We start from the raw sequence: 18,383 nt of genomic DNA, 5'->3' as shown, positions 1-18,383 counted from the left end.
AGACGACAACTCCGGCGACAGCTTCGGCGAACCCGATCTGGGTGTTTACCGAGGTGTTTCATTTTTTCAATCTTAAAAATTATTACATTAATTTTAGAGCATTTTCCAATTGGTTTGATATTTTTCTAATTTTACTTTGAATTATTATAATTTATTGAAGTTTAAATAAAGATTAATTATGAAAAATATTTTTATTGTTCAGAAAAATATGAGTTTATGTTTGAATGATGTCTGTATGATTTAGAATGGATTTGTATGTCTATATTTAAGTTTTGATCGTATTTGAAATTTCTTTTAATTTTTTATTCTTTTAAATATGTGATTTAAGAAAATAAATGTGGAAAATTATTTAAAGTATTCTAAAAAATTTGAGAATTTTTTATATGTTTAAAATGAGATTTTAAGGTACTCTGTAATTTTATTTAGAATTTGTATCATTTATGTAATTTTCATGATTTATTTGGCTTATTTTATATTTTAAATATGAAAAATATTAATGCTACTGTTCTGAATCCTAGGTAATTTTTCGTGTATTACTGTAGGGGTGTAGAAACTGATCTGTATAATTAGATTCTAGTTTTAATCATTTATGAATTTTTCTTTAATTAATTAGTTTTTATATTAAATTAATTAAGAAAAATAGTTATTTTACCCAGAAAATTCTAAAATAATTTTTATAAGTTTATTTTGGATTTTTAAACAGTTCTATATGTTAGTTTGATTTTTGGGCTGGTTGTGTATTTATTTTTATTATTTGGGTTTTATTTGAGAAATTGAGGAAAAATAATTTATAAATGTTAAAAATTATTTTTCTAGTCTTATATGAGTCTTAGCTTATTAATTAGGGTTTTGGAGAGTTGGTTGTTAAATTTTGTTGTCATATGATAATCCTTAGAAATTACTGAGTATATTATGTAATTGTGATATTAAAGGGTATTTTGGTAATTTTCACATAAAAAGTATATATATGAATTCATGCGATGCGTTATAAACATTAGTGTTTGTGCATGTGACATGATGGCTCGAACCTTTGTGAAAAATTATTTTAATTTACGTGCCATGCACGTTAAAATTTCATGGTTAAATTATTTCGACAATTAGGGTTTTGAAATAAAACCTTAACGCCTATTTTTATTTTTCCTGAATTTTCGCTGTGTAATTGGACGTCTAGGAGCTAGTAGTCGTCGAGGTGACACAGCAAGTGGTTTGAGACACGTTAGCAGAAAACGCACTGTTTAAGGTAAGAAGAGTGGACATCTGCGCACAGGGTGTACGTTATGCGTACAACCTTGTTTTCCTATTTGTCTAATTATGTAATTATATTGTGACTTGAATTGTTGCATTAGGTTGACTAGCATGAGGATAGTGCTAGGGATTTTAGTTAGTAGACATGCTTAGATGATAGAGTAGGCATGTTACTAGATTCTAGCTGCTTGTGCGAGTATAGCACTTGTAGGAATTATCTTGGGTGTGTACAACTCAGGATAATATGATGCCACCACGAAACTTCCGAGTGTGAGTACAACGCAAGCTAGACTAGGTGCCACCGTGGGAATGTCGAGTGTGAGTACAGCACAGGCAAGGCAGATTACATTTCATGTCCGATCAACATGACTTGTTAGTATTTATGTGTGTGAGTGTAACACACATTATGCTAGTGTGATATGGTGCTTATGTATCGCACGATGGTTATTATGTTTATGATGTTTATTTTTTGTTTTCTAGTTTGGGGAGTTATGTCCTACATAGCTCTTCTTACTGTGCGGTAGCTCACGGGTACTTTGTGTGTAGGTAAAGGCAAAGCAAAGCAGTGAGTAGTGCGGACTCGAGGCATGGACAAGACATGTTAGAGGCTGGGCTCCAGTTATTTTATGATTTTTAGAAATAAATGTTATGTTTTTAAATTTTCAGACTTGAATGGTTATTTTCTTTATGTTGTTGTTATTAAACCTAGCGTCCAACATTTTTATTTTTAAATAATGAGATCTCATTGTCTGTTTAAATTTTAAATAAATATTTTCTCTTAGTGTCTTAAAGTATTTATTGTTTATTATTTTTAAATGGACTCCCTAAGTAATGTCTCGGGAAATCGGGGTGTTACATTCTTCTTCTTCTTCTTCTTGCTAAAACCAAAAATCAAATGAAAATCCCTCTCCATCTCACTCTCGCCTCTCACTCTCCATTTCCCCTCTACCTCAGTCATCTCCCTACCTCTATGCGAGTGGGTGTATCCGTGGGTGTGCCGGTCTGGGTGCTTAGCAGAGGATTGTGGCAAGGTGCGGGATCGGGGTCGTGCGACTGGGTGTGAGATGTTGAGGTTGCCAGATCTGGGTTTTTTTTAATCTTTAATGGCGTTTTCATTGGGTATGTGATAGATGGCGGGGGAGGAGATTCGTGGGTCTCCATAGGACTAGGGGGGATAGCGTGCTTGAAGTAGGTGATGGGGTTACCGACTCTTCATCGACCATCGTTTTTGCAACAGCGAACGAGGTGCTGCCAATGATGCTAGGGTCGAACTGGTGGTTGGGTGTTGGGGCTAAGGTTGGTAGTTGAAACTGAAAGGGAACAAGGAAGAGAAAAGAGAGAGAGGAAGATGTCCCCCTTGAACCACATCTGAAGATGCTGAAGAAGAAGATCAAGAAGGAGAAGAAGAAGACAAGGATGAGGATGAGGATGAGGATGAGGGAGATGCAGATTTTTTTTTTCTAATTTCGTTTTAGGAAAAGAGTTTATTAACATTAAGTTTACTAGTTTAATTTTAGTTTTAATTAAATCTGATATTTTTGCTAATTTTTAGAAAACTATTTATGTTAACTTTCTCTTATTTAAAATAGGTTTTTAATTATTTTTTATTTAAAAATAAAATATGAGGGCATTTTGCTCATATTTAAAAAAAGTTTGACCAAAATCTGATCCAGAGTACTATTTTGCTCAATTTTGCAAAACACAAGGTCCAAATTGTCATTTAATAAAACATAGGGTCCAATCAATAACTTTTTCAAAACACAGGGTTCAAAATGGTGTTTACCCTATTATATAATATTGTAATAATAATTTTTTATTACATGTGAATTTATATTAATATAATTATTAAACATATAGTTTTGTATTAAATATTATTATATAATAATATTTTATAATATTTAAATTTATATTAATATAATTATTAAATGGGTTTATTTTCACATGCAGTCCCCGTTTTTTATAGTTTATAACACCTAGGTCCCAAAAGTTGATTTTGTATCAGTTAGGTCCCCAACATTTTTAAATCGTATCATTTAGGTCCTTAAATACTATTTTTGTTTATTTTTTCTTTGAAAATACATAAAATAAAATAAAATAAATGGTGAATCTTTATTAAAATATTTGGACATTTAATTTATGACAATAACAAACTTGAAATGAGAAAAAAAATATTTTTATGGCATTTTTAAAATTATTTAATATTTTTAAAAATTAAATTAACAATTTATCAAACAAAATATTCTTACCTACATAGTTGTTTTATATTCTAGCAAAATTTCATAAAAATTATGATTATATATTATTATAATAATAATATTTTGTAACATTTGAATTTATATTGGTATAATTATTAAATATATAGTTTTATAGTATATATTATTATAATAAGAGATATTTGCGACGAAAATACCTAAGTTTTTTACTTTATAACACTTAAATATCTAAGACTTTTTTTTTTTGCGGCTAAAATACATTCCATCAACATTTTTTGTAGCCGTAGGTACCTGGCTGTTAAGTGTCAGGTAAGCGCCTACGTGTCAACCTCTAATTGGTTCAAGTTATATCATTTTTATTTTTTATTTAAAAAATCATTTAAATATTAAAATAATTATTTAAAATTTTAAGAAATTTTAAAATCATTAAGAAATAATAAAACATATAAAAAAATCATTTTTTCCCTTTCCTTCTCTCTCTCTTCCCTACACGATACCCCCTTCTACCCAATCTGTTTTCTTCATATCCCCCTTTCGACTTCAATGGCAGACAACTTCAATGGCACCTCGTCGACTTCAAGGTGTCTAGGTGCACCGTCCACCGTTTGCAACGAAGCTTGGGGGATTTGAGATCTGATTATTTGAAGCTTGGGATCTTGGTTTGTGGGTGATGGGTGAACAGATCTGTGAGGTTGTGGCTGATGGACGATAAGTTCGTGGGTGGTTAATGGACGAATGGAGCTAGAAATTTGTGGCCGACCTTCTTCTTGGATTCTTTTTTTTTTTCTTGCTGGCTTGGAACTTTGGTGGGTGAAGATTCGACAGGTGCTTCTCTTTTGGATTTTGTTCACATCTGAGATCGGGTTTAATTTTTTTATTGTTGAATTGATATTTGAGAATATGCCTAGATGGGTTTTTGGATTTAGGTCTTGTGATTTTATTTATATTGAGATTTGAATGTAGGTTCAAATTTTAATTGAGTTAAATAATGTTTTTCTTGTGTTGCTTACACTTATTTGCATTGAAATGTTGAACTTTTTACGATTTGGGAATAAAGATATTGTATTGTTCTTGAATCTTGCTTTGCTTGAATTTTAAGATTACTTGAATCTGAGTTTGGTATTTGCTTGAGCCCGATCTTGAAAATTCTGGGTTCGTTTTTTCTTTTCTTTTCAAATATGTTGAAAAAATTCTAGGTTGTTGTATTTGAGATAAGCAAGAAGAGTTTGACTTGTTTGTAGAGACCAATGGTCGATGGGTACGGCATGATTCGTTTTGGGTCTATTCTATTTTCTGTAAAAAAAAAAAATTGTAGCATTCTGTTTAATAGTAATTGGTTATGAATGTAATGGACTCTTCAATAATAAGCAAAGAAGATGAACAATAATTTTAGTTAGTTTTATGGGTTTGAAACTTTTGGAATAATTTTGGATTTGTATTTGATTTGTTATAAATGGGTTTTAATAAATTTATTGATTTTAATTAGTTTAAGGAAAATTTTATTTTTTTTAATTTTTAGTTAATTTAATTTATTTTTTGTTTAAATTTAATTTAGGTATTAAGTTTTTAAATTAATTTTTAATTTTGTATGATATTTTTTATAATTTTTAATGTTTAAATGATTTTTTTAAATAAAAAATAAAAATTATATAACTTGAACCAATTAGAGGTTGACACATAGGCGCTCACCTGGCACTTAACAGCCAGGTACCTACGATTGCCAAAAATGTTGATAGAAGGTATTTTAGCCGAAAAAAAAAGACTTAGGTATTTAAGTGTTATAAAGTAGAAAACTTAAGTATTTTCGCCGCAAATATCCCTTATAATAATGATATTTTATAAAAATTAAATTTATATTAATATAATTAATAAATATCTAGTCTATTATTAAATATTATTATACTAATGATATTTTATGACATTTAAATTCATATTAATATAATTAATAAATATCTAACACAGTCATACTATTTGTACACACACGACACTTATGTATAATGTATTTATTATGTATTATATATTATTGTAATAATAATATTTTATAACATGTGAATTTATTGTAATAATAATAATAATAATAATAATAATATTGGTAGTATAAATACCTAAGTTCATGCTTCTGTTGCACTTAAATATCTAACTTATTTTTTTGACGACATAAATACCTAACGTTTATTTTTTGTTGCAACCATTACTTTTTTTTTCCATTAACAGGAAATTACCAAACTTTTCAGAGTTTATATCTTTTTGGATTCTTTGTTTTGTCCAATTACCTGTTTGGACCCTGTGTTTTGATAAATGACTTTTTAGACCATGTGTTTTGTCAAAACAAAGATTCCAAACAAGTAATGGGATAAAACACAGGGTCAAAAAAATTATAAATCCAACTTTTTAATTAGGGATATTGGCAGCATTAATACATAAGTTTATGTAATTGCTGCACTTAAATAACTAACTTTTAATATTTGTAGATAAATAATAAATATTTTGTTTTTTAAAACTATTTTTTTATTATTATTTATGCTACAAAAATTAAAAGTTAGATATTTAAGCGCAACTATGACAAAAACTTAGGTATTTATGTGGTCAATATCCATATTTAAGAAGTTTAGTATTCGTCACTTAATGGGAAAAAGTAACAGTTGCAAAAAAAAAAAAAACTTTAGTTATTTAAGTGCAATAAAAGCACGAACTAAGTTATTTATGCCACCAATATCCCTTATATTAATATAATTATTAAATATCTAATTTTTTATTAATTATTATTATAATAATAATATTTTATAACATTTGAATTTATATTGATATAATTATTAAATATCTAATCTTATATTATATATTAGTGTAATAATGATATTTTATAACATTTCAATTTATATTAATATGATTAATAAATATCTAATCTAGTATTAAATATTATTATAATGATGATATTTTATAACATTTGAATTTATATTAATATAAATAATAAAAATTTAATGATATTTTATAATATCTAAATTTATATTAATACAATTAATAAATATTATTTTTAATTGATTTTAAAAGTATATTTCGTTAAATATTTAGAATATTCCGTTAAAGTTAATAAAAGAAACCGTTAAAACCAATAATTTATGCATTCTACACACTTTTTATATAGAAGAGATATTAAGTTCACACCCATTTTTTTTACTATATACTTAGTATAGTTGTTTAATATAGCTCTTAATTTATCTCTTTAGAGATCATGATATATGTGATAATACTATTTTTATTTTAAGATAACTTTAGTGGTGTTGTGTAAGGGGTGTTCGTAGTGTGGGTAGTGCAGTTTTTCTCAAAAAAAATTTTGGATCGCCCTGCATATGCGGTTTGAGCAATTTTTCAAACTGCAACCCGCATAGCATAGACCTCAAGCCGCATAAATCGCACCGCAAAAATGAGAAGTGGTGTGGTGTAGTGTGAGTGGTTTATACTTATCGCCAAATAATTTAACAATTAAACATATTTAAATAAATATTCACAATAAATCTCATAACTATAGTGTGTTTAACAAAACAATTAAATGTACAGCAGACTAATAAACTCTTAGCATAACAAAAAAAAAATACAACAAACTAATAACAAAGAAAAAAAATGTAATATAAAAGTAAATAATTTAATTAAAGAGGAATATCTTTAGATTGAAGTAGAATATGCGTTAGCATCCTATGAAACATTAACTTTTTTTTCTAGATATTGTCTATATTATACTATATAAACATTTATGTATTAACTTTAAATGTAATAAAATTGAAAAAATATATATATATAATGATGCGGTGAGGTGCGGTGCGGTTTGAACCGCATTAATAAAATTTAAAATCACAAATAGCAACCACACCATAAAGGGTTTCAAACCACAAATTGCGGTACGGTGTGGGCGATTTGTGCGGTGTAGACGTTTTTATGAACACCCTTAGTGTTGTGTATTTATTTACACAATTATTAAGTTGTATATTATGATTGTTTACTAATTAAATATAAACTAGCTAGATTTGATATTAAAATCTTGGGGCATTATATTTGCACCCCAACATTTTATATATATTGTTATAACCAGATTTCGAGCCATGTTAATTATGACCTCGAAAGTTGGATTCGCAAATAAGTGGACTCATAAGGTTGGAAGCAAGCTCCAGGATCATATGCTGAGCTTGCAGGATATGGACGATCTCGAGTATGGTGACCTCGAAGAGTTCATGATCTCAAAAGATAGCCCCAGGAACACATCCATCTTCGGAGACAACTTCGGATCAGGGTTCCCGAGCTCGACGCGCATACGATCTCGAACAGATTGAGTGACCTTGGAAGATGTCTCCAGCTCGAAAGGTGACAGGAAACCTGGGAGACTAAAGCCTTAGAGATACGCAGTAACCACATTGAATATCTACAAGTATTATAAATATGAGATGTAATCCTCATTTATTAATGTAAATCCCCTAGAATCGTGGGATATTATTTGATCAGTTATGTGTGTCCTGGTCTTCAGGGATGTTTCCTTTTATATCTGATTATAGGCATTTAAGGCCATTTATTTTATTCACAAAAAGAGTAACTGCATCCTTCTCTATAAATAGAGAAGCCATGCGCCATTGTAAATGACCGAAAATTCTGATCCTTGAGAGAAAACTCTAAAGAATTCATGCTTAAGAATTTTCAGAGATAATCTTGAGTTTAATAACAGAGACTCGTGGAATAGGCAGATTTAACTGCTGAACCACGTAAAAATCGTGTGTTTAATTTGTTTTATTGTATTTGGCCATTATCTATTATTGTTTTTGTGCTCTTCTTTCACTGTTTGACGAAAAATGGCGTCAACAGTTTGGTGCTTTCATTGAGAGACTTAAGCATTCATCCCTGAGAGATTCATGGCCACGAACAATCAGAACACGCCTGATGAAAGTTACCCAAGGCGTCCTGGAAAACAACCAATGGAGAACCCGGATGCTGAGGAGAGAAGTGGGTCTTCTGATTCTCGAGGACCACCGCCTCCACCAAGGGATGAGGACATGTACTACAATCCAGAGCGTTACGCTCCTATTGTAGAACTGGAAAACCGGCAGTTGAAACAGCTGTTGGCAGAGGCCAACAAACGGAATGAGGAGCTGACTAGGATAGCCGCAGAGGCGCAGGTGGCTCAGCCCCCGCCTCCGCGCGAAAACCAAGTCCCTCCTCCAAGGGACGTGCATGTTCCTCCCCGGAGGCCCCGTGGGCGGCCACGAAAGGATGCTGCCACAAGGAGGCCGACTCAACCTTCGGCGCCAGCAGAGCCATCTGCTCCTCCTAGGCCCCAGAGGAGTACCCGAGCTCGGGTCCCGCCTAATCCACCTGTGGAAGTGCCTGCAGGAACTGAGAATAACCGAACTCCTGCCGAGGCTCGGACTCAGGTTCCTGGTAGTGCACCGAACGCGACTGACCCATCTCGGGCAAATTCTGGACCCTCTAGGCCGAGGCAAGGGCAACAGCCACCGTCGCCTATACGGTTCCCTCCGTCTCCCATAAGATATCCTTCACCTCCCCGCATAAACGCTCAACCTGTTCGAGATCAGGATCAAGGGCGTACGAGGGAAAGACAAGGAAACAGGGAGACATTCCAGGAACGGAGAGGCGCACCCTCTGAGAAAAGTCAGACGTCTCGGTCTCGCACTGCGGAGACGAGGCGACATGGGAAGAATACATCACGAAATGACCGATCAATGAGTTTCACCAGTGACGAGTCCGGAGAGACCAGGTCCGTCAGTAATCACGACCGAGGTCGTAAAAATACTGGAACTCGCAAGAATCGTCATGACCTGCGAAGTCATCTAAATCAAAGTAGGGGGAAGGAAGATCAGACAAATCCGGACCTGAGGGATCGCTTGAATAAGTGTAGAGATCCCTCACGGAGACGCGAGCCTGGAATCACGATCAATGACAGTCAATTCCAGACAACACCTCCTACTGACCCAGTCCAAGCAAGGATCGATCAGCTCGAAAAAGCCTTTAGGCTTTTAAAGAATGAACGAGGAAATGGTTGATATGAGGACTCTGATGAGGAGCTCGAGCCGTTTGCTCCACATATTTCCAACACCCAATTTCCTCAAGGATTCCGGATTCCTCACGTCCCAGCGTTTGAAGGAAAAACTGACCCATGTAGTCACCTGAATACATTCAACACTATTATGAGAGCCAGTAACGTGGGTTACGAGCTTAGATGCATGTTGTTTCCAACATCATTGGCAGGACCTGCCAAAAGTTGGTTCGAAAAGTACAAGAAACACTCAATAACTTCATGGGAACAGTTGTCTAAAGACTTCAAGAAGCAGTTCCGAGCTATGGTGGGAGTCAGACCAGAGGCATCCACTCTGACCAACGTCCGACAACAGCCAGGCGAAACACTGAAAAGCTACCTGACGAGATTTAATCTGGAGGTCGCCCGAGCTCGAGATGTGGATGACAGTGGGCACCTTATGGCTATCCGAGCTGGTGTTTTACCCGGAAGTGCCCTTTGGGATGACATGCAAGGGAAACCGGTGAGGTCAATAACCGAGTTTAACAGACGAGCGCAGAGGTTTGTCAATGTAGAGGAGGCGAGGTCAACGCTCAAGGCGACCTCGCAGACCGAAACTACAACGATAAACATTAACTCCGCCTCAACCTCGGCTGACCCAGCAGCTCCGCAGCCTACCTCGGAAAATCCCTCAAAGAGGAAAAAGAGCGAGGGAAATAACCCCGAGGCTGAGGGAGGAAAGAAAAAGAAAGGAGAGAGGTATTTCTCCGTGTATAAAGTACACACCGAGCTCAACGAGTCTCGGGAAAACATATATCTGGCTAATGAAAACCAGGTTCCCTTCAGGCGTCCGGACCCAATGAGAAATCAAAAATCCAAGAGGGATTCCAGTAAGTATTGCCGGTTCCACAGAGACACTGGACACACAACTGATGAATGTCGACAGCTGAAGGACGAGATCGAAGGGTTGATCTCGAGAGGTTACTTCCGGCAGTATGTCAAAAACCAGAGTACTGGACAGACTACTACAAGCCAGAGAGTAGCCGCGCCTTCGACGGCACAAAATAATAACTCCCGACCTCGGGAAGAAGACAGGCCCCCGCCGATAGATGGAGAGGACGTGATAACCTTCTCGAGAGGGCCTCATCTCGCAGGAGGGGGCAGAAATGCTCAAAAGAGATATGTAAACGAGCTGAAGACAGGGGACGGGTCTCCTTATGAACCCGAACCTAGGGCACCGAAAAGCCAAAGGATTGAAACACAACCGATAACCTTCATTGAGGAGGACGCTTCCCATGTTCAGTTCCCTCATCATGATCCATTGGTTATTACTCTTCAGCTTGCCAACAAAAGAGTCCGCCGAGTTCTCATAGATAATGGGAGCTCGGTCAACATTCTTTATAAAGTGACCCTCGAGAAAATGGGACTCTCCCTTCGCGACCTGAAGGCGTGTACAACTACTTTGTACGGCTTTTCAGGAAAAGGAACTGCCTGTATGGGATCCATTGAACTCCCTGTGACCTTGGGAGACTATCCGGTCTCGGTGACCAAGATAATGGAGTTCGTGGTAGTAGAGTTACCATCTGCCTACAATGTACTGCTCGGGAGACCCGCCCTGGTCGGGCTGGGGGCAGTTTCATCTGTGAGGCATCTGGCCCTTAAGTTCCCAACTCCAAGCGGGGTCGGGACATTAAAAGGAGATCAATTGGCAGGAAGGGAATGTTATAGCATTTCTTTGAGGGGAAAGAAAAAAACGAACGCTCAAACACTCGCTATCATACAAAATAAAGATGGAACAGTCTTAGAAATTGACGAAGAGATCGACCCGAGGATTGAGGAGAAAGTTGACCTCGAACCTTTAGAGGAGCTCGAAGAAATTCAGCTCGAGGAAGCTGATCCCTCGAAGAAGGTGAAGGTCGGAAAACACCTCCGATACGAGGCAAAATAGCAATTAATTTGCTTTCTGAAGAAAAACCAGGATGTCTTCGCATGGTCACACTCAGACATGGTGGGGATAAGCCCGAATGTTGCGAGCCACGCATTAAACATAGACAAAAGCTTTCCCCCGGAGCAACAAAAGCGAAGACAGCTGGACGAGGACAGAAAGAAAGCATTAAAGGAGGAAGTTGACAGGTTAAAAGCAAACCATTTCATTAGGGATGCCTTTTACCCTGACTAGGTAGCCAATCCAGTGTTGGTACCAAAGCCCAACGGGATATGGAGAACCTGTATTGACTACTCGGATCTCAACAAAGCTTGTCCAAAAGACTGCTTTCCGCTGCCAAGAATTGATCAGCTCGTGGATGCCACAGCGGGGCATGGCTTGATGTCATTCATGGATGCATATTCTGGATACAACCAGATTCCCATGCATGCCCCCGACCAAGAACATACGAGCTTCATCACAGATAAAGGGCTATACTGTTATAATGTTATGCCGTTTGGGCTCAAGAACGCTGGAGCTACATATCAGCGACTCGTAAACATGATGTTTTCAGAGCAAATAGGGAACAACATGGAAGTTTATGTTGATGACATGCTTGTAAAGTCTCAACTTAACAAGAACCATGTTGATGACCTCGAAGAGTGCTTTGGCGTGCTCAGAAAATACAACATGAAGCTAAATCCTCAGAAGTGCACTTTTGGGGTATCTTCGGGAAAATTTCTGGGTTTCATTGTCAACTCTCGTGGAATCGAGGCTAATCCCGACAAAATAAAGGCCCTGATTGATATGCCTTCACCTCGGAAGCATAAAGATGTCCAAAGCTTGACTGGCAGGATGGCCGCCCTGAGCAGATTCATCTCGAAGTCAACGGATCGTGGCCTTCCATTCTTCAACTTATTGAGAGGAAGTAAGAAGTTTGAATGGACAGAGGAGTGCGAGCTGGCCTTTCAGGAGCTCAAAAGACACCTCGCTGAACCACCCATCCTGTCAAAACCCGAAACGGGAGAAGTATTGTACCTATACCTCTCGACCACAGAACACGCGATAAGCGCGGTGCTCATTCGAGAGGAAGAGAGGATGCAGAAACCCGTCTATTACATCAGTAAGAGATTACTGGGGGCAGAGTCAAGGTATCCATTGATGGAGAAACTCGCTCTCAGTCTAATTCATTCGTCTCCTAAGCTCCGCCCCTATTTTCAGGCACATCCCATCCATGTATTGACAGATCAACCACTTAGGCAGGTCCTGTCTAAACCAGAGGCGTCAGGTCGACTCCTTAAATGGGCTGTTGAGCTCGGACAGTTCGAGATCACCTATCATCCAAGAATGAACATTAAGGCACAAGCATTGGTGGACTTTATAGTGGAATGTACTGGGATAACCGACGACGAGGTAATAACCACGACCCACGAGCTATGGAAACTTTACGTCGACGGCTCATCAAATGAAAATGGAGTGGGGGCAGGAGTTATCCTGATCACTCCTGCAGGGAGCAAATTTCACTCTGCTTTAAGATTTGGCTTTAAAGCATCTAATAATGAAGCTGAGTACGAGGCTCTACTTGCGGGACTACGAATAACAAAAGAGCTCAAAGCCAAAGCTATACATTGCTACAGCGACTCCCAGCTCGTGGTTAATCAAATCTTGGGAGAGTACCAGGCTCGTGGCACAAGAATGACAGCTTATCTGGAGAAGGCAAAATCCGCATTGGAGTATTTCGAATTTTATGCAATTGAACAGGTTCCCCGAGAACAAAACTCAAATGCAGATGCCTTAGCTCGACTCACCACTTCCGCCGAAAATAAAGAGCTGAATGTTGTACCCGTAGAACACCTATCAGCACACAGCATTACTGAGCCAGACGAGGAAGATGTGTGTATGATTGAAACATAACCGACCTGGATGAGTCCAATAGTTGACTATCTCGAAAATAGAATTCTTCCAAAAGATCGAAATCAGGCTCGAAAGTTGATGTATCGGCTTCCTCGTTACACCATTTTGGACGGAAAGCTATACAGAAGAGGATATTCCATGCCGCTGCTTAGATGTGTAACCCCTCCCGAAGTAAAGAAGATCATTGAAGAAATTCATGAAGGGTTTTGCGGAGACCACACCGGGGGGCATAGCCTATCCAAGAAGATCATACGCCAAGGATATTTCTGGCCAACCATTAAAACAGACTCTTTTGAGTATGTGAAGAAATGCGACAAATGCCAGAGATTCGCCACGATACCCCGAGCTCCACCATCCGAACTAACCATGTTGACATCCCCATGGCCTTTCGCAGTATGGGGCATCAACCTCATAGGCTCTCTCCCAACTGGAAAAGGCGGAGTGAAGTATGCTGTAGTCGCCGTTGATTACTTCACGAAATGGACGAAGGCTGAACCATTGGCAACCATAACTTCGAAAAAGATCCTTGATTTCGTGGTAAAGAACATCGTATGCCGATACGGAGTACCGAGAAAAATCGTATCCGATAACGGAACTCAGTTCGATTGCGACTTGTTCGCCAACTTTTGCAAAAAGAATGGCATAATAAAGAGTTTTTCATCTGTGGCTCACCCTCAGGCAAATGGTCAGGTCGAGGCCGTTAACAAAACTCTCAAGAGTTCTCTGAAGAAAAAGTTGGAAGAAGCCAAGGGACGATGGCCTGAGGAATTACCTCAAGTCCTTTGGGGGTATAGAACCACATCTCGGACCTCAACAGGGCATACCCCGTTCTCTCTAGCATACGGCTGCGAGGCAATGTTGCCCATCGAGGTCGAAATCCCAACGATTCGAACTCAGGTTTACGATCAAAGTTCCAATCACACTCAGCTCGAAGAAACTCTAGACTTGATTGATGAAAAAAGAGAAGAGGCTCAGTTGAGAAACGCTGCTTACCAGCAACGAACTACACGATATTTCAATAAGAGGGTTCGAGATCGAAAGTTCGGAATGGGAGATCTGGTATTAAGACGCGTATTCTTGGCAACCCGAGATCCAGCAGCTGGGGTGATTGGGCCGAACTGGGAAGGACCATACCAGATAGAGTCAGTCATCCGACCTGGTGTGTACAAACTTGCGAGATTGGATGGGAGCCCAATACCGCGAGCATGGAATGGCGAACACCTTAGACCTTACTATCAATAGTGTAGGAAGTGTTGCCTGTAACCATGGCTTTCTATCTATACTAGTTTGTTTGTTTGTTTTTGAATTTCATCAAAAAAAGGTCTATTTTGTTCCATATGTAATTTCTTTTTATTTTTGCAATCTCTCTTAACTTAATAACCTATGGTCACACTCATAGGATATTAAGGGCGCATCATTGGTATATATACCATCAGATTAAAAAATAAAAAATATATATATACATGAAGTATTTGGAGATAACCAAGTACGCGAGCTTAGATAGTTCGGACATAATCGACTTATCAAAAAGATAAAAAGTATTTGGAGATAACCAAGTACGCGAGCCTAGATAACTGAGTTATCAAAAATACATGAAGTATTTGGAGATAACCAAGTACGCGAGCTTAGATAGTTCGGACATAATCGACTTATCAAAAAGATAAAAAGTATTTGGAGATAACCAAGTACGCGAGCCTAGATAACTGAGTTATCAAAAATATATGAAGTGTTTGGATATAACCAAATACGCGAGCTTAGATAGTTCGGACAAAACCGAACTACCAAAAACCTAAAACGTTTGGAGTTAACCAGATGTGCAAACTTAACAGGTCTGGAACCAGCCAAAAAATTGATCGATAATAAGTAGGAGCCTAAACCTATCACGAGACAAGTCGAGATCGAGGCTGGAATATCTTAAGAGAAAAATAGTTTCAAACTTTTAACCTCGGAACAAAAATGAGGATGAGGAAAAGTGACTAAACAAAAAAAAAGATATAACCAGATCATTCACATTACATACCATATAAGTACTCTTGAGTTCATGGTTAAAGTAATATCCGACCTTGATAAGTAACGAGGTCGGAAGCGGATAACTCGAATAGACTATGCATGAATGCATCGAATTTCGAGCCTAAATCCAAACTATGTTTGTATGAATTAAATAAACATAACCGGTTCATCAATATAAAAATATGCAAAATATTTCGAGCCAAGAAATGTAAAGCATATAAAAGAATGGTAAAAGAAATTGTATCAGCCCCGTGGGCATATATTAAAATAATTACAGAAATAAGGGGACGCAGCCCCGATAACTGATCTCCCCGAGGTCAGATTCAAGGAAGAGGAGTCTCCTTGGCCTTCTCAACGTCGGTGGCACCGGACCCCCCAGGACGAATAGCATGACTATCCTCCTGAGCTCCCTCCGAAACGGTGTCCGGAGTAGCCTTCTCCTTCTCGAGCTGTTCAGCCTCTTCCTTCTCAAGCCGAGCATTCCATCGTTCAAGAAGCCGCACCTCGTGGGGACCTAAGAAGCTGGTGTCCAGATCTTCATTATAAGCCCACATTCGGTACATGGCTGAGTCGACCGCTTTTTCCTTCTTTTCTTTGTACTCGGCAAGAAGGCGAGTTTTGGCATCCTCTATGATGTCGAAGGTGGCGGCCTTGTCCTCTTCGAGCTTCTTATTGGTCTCCCGAAGCTGGGTGTTATCTTTCTTTTGCTCCTCGAGTTCAGCTCTTAGCTTTCCGAGCTCCTTGGCCATGTCCTCAGGCTCCTTAACCACTGCCTCGAGCTTAGCATTCGCTGCCTTCAGATCGTCATTCGCTCTAAGGTGGAGGTCCTTCGTCTCTTGAGCATGAGTCCTGCTCGAATGGATCTCGTTGTTCAGCTCATAATTGAGCTGGGCAATGAAGGCAAGAGCCTGAAAAAAGGAAGAAACCACCATTAGCCTCAGGTCAGTATGAATGTAAGCAAAAGGAATATAGAAGGATACTTACCGCAGCAGTGTGCTCGATACTCTTCTCGTAAAGGACAGTGCGGTCTCGGGTGCCAGTTAGGCACTGCCACTGGGGAGCTTCGAAACTGCCATAGCTCTGGCCGATCCGGGACATGACATCCGAGATCAGCGTAGATCCGTGAGGTCCAGCAGCATTGTCCACCACATACGAGTCCATATGGGTAGAGATTGTTAGCTTCTGAACTCGAGAAGCAGAAGGCCTTCTGAAAAGTTGAGCAGAAGACGTTTCGCCCACCACAGGAGGTTGGGACTCAACAATGGCAGGGGCACCAACCAGAGAAGTCGGTGCAACCGCGGAGACGACGGCCTGCGAGGATGGCATTGTCGTGGAGGCGCTGGCCTGGACAGTCGACGCAACAATAGAGCTCGAAACCGGCGGGGCAAGGGGAAGTGTCTTCTTGGATCTCTTGGAGCCTTTGCCCGGCTGACCGGTCTTCAGTGACCCCGCCCTAGAGCGTTCGCTCCTCTTGGCGCCTGCATTATCGATAAGGGTGTCAAGGTCGGAGTCCATCTCGCCTGCACAAGTCACAACACAGTGAGTCAGTAAAAGAGAAGTGTACATCAAGTAATTTCGATATCAGACATATAGAGTGATGATAGAAGAAACCTAACTAGAACTCTCCCCCGAGCTCGAGCTCGGGGACCATGAAATTCCCCCGTCTTCAGAGGAGGCGGGGGGAGTGCCTTCCCTATAAGTAGGTGATAACCTCGAGAGGTCCCTATAATCATTGGTCCCGTACTGCACAGCTATCCCATTCCACACCTCGTCCGTGGTGTACATGGTATCGTATTTCCCGAGCCCACTATCGAACCTATGGACACAGTCATCTACCCAACTCCATATGTAGAAGTGGTATCTATCCTGTGGGCACGAGACTAACCTATTGGGCCTGTGTTCTAGTAGTGTGGGGGACCACATCCTCGAGGTAGGGAGGACTTTACCTTCATCTAAGTCCGAGCTTGAGGCTTCATCATTTGCCTCATTCCCGGACCGTGGACTCCTCAGACGAACTGGGAGTGATGGCCTCCTTTCTCTCCTCGGAGGAAGGGCGTCTGTGGGCAGTGGCACCTCCTCCCAGCGTTCATATTTTTTGCTGGACCAGTCAGAGGTTGATTGGCCCTCTCCCAACAGCCCGCAAGCTCGGAGCTTACCCTCATGTAATAGGTACGAGAGAGACCTCCTACCATAAGGGAGTTGGAGTAAGGCCTCTCTGTGCCTCTTCATCGCTTCATTAGGGGTGGGACGTTGAAAGTTAGCTGAAAAACGAAACACATTTCAACTAAATGTGGATTTAAGAACTAAAGTCTCGAGCTCAGGAATAAAAGTAACGAGAATACTTACGAATCCGCCTGAACGAGTAATGTCGAGACGGGGACAGACCATCTGTCCAGAAGAAGGCCCTCTTGAAATCAGGCAGGTGATTGGGGAGATCCCCAAAAACCTTCGTCTCTTTGGGATAGCTCGAGAGATAGTAAAAACCATCCCCTCCCCGAGCTCGGGAGGGGTTACTTTTCAAACAAAAGAGATATAAAATCTCTTGAGGTGAAGGTCCTTCCCACCCCAGCTCGTGGAATAAGGACCTCAGGGCAGACAGCACCCTGTACGAATTAGTATTGAGTTGGAACGGAGCCAACCCAACGAAATCAGTAAAGTCTTTGAAAATAGACTTCAAGGGCAGCAGTGCTCCTGCCCTCATATGTTCTTGGCTCCATGCCGCATATTTCACTGTGGCATCGCGGCCGCCAGGGGCGAAACAGCTTCGTTCTTGACTAGTCGGAGCTCGACACTTCAAGGTGCCTGACAAATGAAGGCCATGGAAGGCCAGTATTTCAGATATTTGGCTGGTTGTGGTAACCGTGCTCCAGTAGAGCTCGGCCTCGAACATTTCTCTCCTCGGCTGTGAGGAGGAAGGTTCCCCCATTAAGGAAAACTGGAGTTCCCCTGGACGATATGCAACAGTAACTCTTAGCGCAGGGTCGAGGGGGATTGGCCTAGGTCCTGAATTGAGCTCCGGATAGAGGGCCTCCCGAAGAACTCTTCTCTTCTTTTCAATGACCTC

The sequence above is a fragment of the Humulus lupulus genome, chromosome 2, assembly GCF_963169125.1.
Source record: "Humulus lupulus chromosome 2, drHumLupu1.1, whole genome shotgun sequence".
Classification (NCBI taxonomy): Eukaryota; Viridiplantae; Streptophyta; class Magnoliopsida; order Rosales; family Cannabaceae; genus Humulus; species Humulus lupulus.
The sequence above is the reverse complement of the archived record's forward strand: the minus strand, read 5'-3'. Positions refer to the sequence as shown.